The sequence below is a fragment of the Quercus suber genome, unplaced genomic scaffold (genome assembly GCF_002906115.3).
Source record: "Quercus suber isolate HL8 unplaced genomic scaffold, Cork oak 2.0 scaffold_723, whole genome shotgun sequence".
NCBI classification, from domain to species: Eukaryota; Viridiplantae; Streptophyta; class Magnoliopsida; order Fagales; family Fagaceae; genus Quercus; species Quercus suber.
Genome location: NW_027070163.1, coordinates 313,097 through 316,122, shown reverse-complemented (window position 1 = coordinate 316,122; position 3,026 = coordinate 313,097). Strand labels below are relative to the sequence as shown.

The 3,026-nt window shown below is 34.4% G+C and overlaps 1 pseudogene; it reads right to left on the bottom strand.

The window, feature by feature from the left end:
* Positions 1–365: 365 nt before the first annotated feature.
* Positions 366–2,025, bottom strand: LOC111991007 (uncharacterized; annotated as a pseudogene).
* Between the last annotated feature and the right edge of the window lie 1,001 nt (positions 2,026–3,026).

Here is a 3,026-nt window from a genome sequence, read left to right as displayed (position 1 = left end):
TAAAATATTAATACGGCTTAATTGGTGTTTAATGCATTTAGACCCCCATCATATTTACTTAAGCTTTTGCACTTAAATCCAACAATAATTGGGACATGACAAGCAGGAAATCTCTATTTTTCCATTCTTTGATTCTTGCATGGCCTTTTGGTTATGTTATTTTATTTTTTTAATTTATGAAAGTCTTTTGGCTTCTTTCAAAAGCTCCTATCTACTTCCATTCAACTTCCACTTCTACAAAAATTACCATATAATTTTTTTTACTAGTAATTTACACACACACTCAGTGAGTCTTAAAACAACAATTTAAATTCAAATTTTAACCATCAATGAATAACTGGGATTTGGGGAATCCATGTACCAATATGTGCTTCTCAATAATAATGAAATAACTGTAAAGAAATAGATATTCAAGCAGAAATTCATACTTAATAAAGCAGCCTTGTAGATCATATGACAAGGTCTATTCAACTACCAAGCTTAGTGCCACTAGAGGTGACAGATTGAAATCCTAATGAACCCATAGAAACAGTGCACAAATTACTAACAGAATTTATTTGAACTTCTTAATGAAGTCATAGATGTGAGAACTGATTTCCTCTACTCTTGATGAAGTGACCCTTCCATCACAACAGCTTCCTCAAAAAATGGCACATCTTTCTTGAAATCACCATTGTGTATGTATTCCTTTGTGCCCAGGGTGGTGTACACCATGTCCAAATCCCCCACTATGAACTTCACAGGTACCTTCACTTGCACTTCGGTCCATTTTTCTGTGACCTCCCAGTTTCTGCAATAATCAAAAACAATTATCAAACGTTTGTTTTATGAATATCAAAGTAGTGGGACATTTGATGTTAAGGAAGGCCAAGATTTAAGTTTTCATGCTTATATTTGCATATAAGAAATGTTTTGATATTTAGATTTTGAAACATTTTCATTAAATTTTGTAACATACTGGTCAATTGCTTGGTAGTAGTTCAATCCTCCAGTGAAGCCTTTCTGGCCAAATTTTGTGACATAATAAGTAAGCTCTTATTCTGAAAGCCAAGAGGGCAAGGAAATTGAAGCATTGGTACAGATTCCAAACGCATTTCCTTTAGGGAAGCAGGGTGGACCTGGTTTTCGAATTGAGAAAATGGTCTTGAGTACATTTGCTGTAACTAATTCGGCAATCACAGCTTCAATTTCTCCTGGTGCCTGCAACACATATGGAAATATCAAAGTAAAATTGGGTGGCGATATAAGATATTAGTTACTAAGTTTTGGTTTTCAATTTTCAGAGTCCAAGATTAGCCTCTTGTAACTTGGAATGTAACGTGTACTAAAGTCTAAGCCTAAAAATCTTGAGCAAGAATCATAGCAAAGCAAATAATTATAATGTGACTTAGAGAGCCTTTGCTCGAATCAAACAAGCATGCTTGCCAAACTGTTTCAGCTGTTTCATAGAAACTAGGTACCAAAGAGGTAAATGGGATTAAACAAATAAGATTTTATACTAAAACATGATCATTTAAGCATACAAGAAGCCAACTCTGGTTATGTTAACAAAACAAGAACATGAAATCTGCATATATAGTAGTCATCTCCAAAGAAACCTCGCATTCTATCCATTGGAATCATCTGTGGACTCCTTGGCGTGAATGGAACACTAAGGCACACAAATGCCTTCACTCTTTCAGGCTTAAACAAGCACAAGTACCAACCCATGATGGCTCCCCAATCATGTGCCACAAGAAACACTTGCTCCACACCCAGAGAGTCAATGAGAGCAACAAGGTCATTGACAATGTGATCGCAGGGGTAGCTGGTGATGGAAGTTGGTGCTTCAGTGTCACTGAAGCCCTGGAGATCTGGTGCTACAGCATGGTATCCAAGTAAGCTCAAAGCATGAATCTGGTTGCGCCAGGATTACCAAAGCTCAGGGAAGCCATGGAGGAATAGTACTACCGGGCCTTGTCCTTTTTCTGCTATGTGCATTTTGATGCCATTGGCTCTCACAATCGTATGATCTATCCCCTCCATGCCTGTCTCTCTGTCTAAGAAGTAAAAACTCTTTTTTTCTCTTTGCTCTTTCTCATGAGCTTAACTGCTTAAGCTTCTTGCTCTTGGGGTGGTGGTAGTGGCTAGCTAGTGGATTTAAAGAGAGGTGTTATGACCAGTACAGGAGTAAATGTAGAGCACAGAAGAGTTGAGTCTCTAATTAAATCCACTACCAAACTCTTTTTATTTTTGCAATTTTTTGTTCCTCTTATCAACTCTGCCATTGACACAAAATTTCACTCTCTTTAATTTTTATTTTTGCAACTTCTTGTTAGCAAGTTGTAAAAGGTTGACAATTATTTTTACATAAGCCTACCACTAAAGGCATGTTTAGTACACTGAATGAAAATTACGACAAAAATTGTAATATTTATTATTGAGAATAAAATGTGTTGTAATAGAGTAACTAAATCTGTTCATAAGTTTGATTATGAGTTGTAATATTAGAATATAACTTAAGATTTATTTTATAAAATATCTTACTTAAACAATTATATTTCTTTAAAAATATTTTTTTTTTAAATTGAGAGAGAAATGAATTATTTTTTTATGATTTTTTATTTTTATAATTGTTACTTGTATATGGCAAGTTTGTTAATTTGAATATATATTAATTGTAGAAATTATTGCACTTGCTAAAGAATAGCTACTACAAATTTTTTAAAGAACAATAGCCATTCTTCATTTTGAAAATAGTTATTCATAAGGAATGACTGTTTCATATAGTGTAAAAATAACTAACTAAATAATAGCTAAACCATATGAATAGTTATTACATTATGTACGGGGGCGTTTTGGGGTCTTGGGTATGATTGGGTTCAAGCCCAGTAAGCCCTATACAATGAATTTGTAGAGAGTGAGTTGGAAAATAAGGCTCTAATGAATGAGACAACAGTTAGCTTGGGTTTTCTTAATAATCAAACAGATATGGACTAGGTTTTTATGAATAAATTTGTCCTCGGCACAATCCGAGGAGGTCTGTT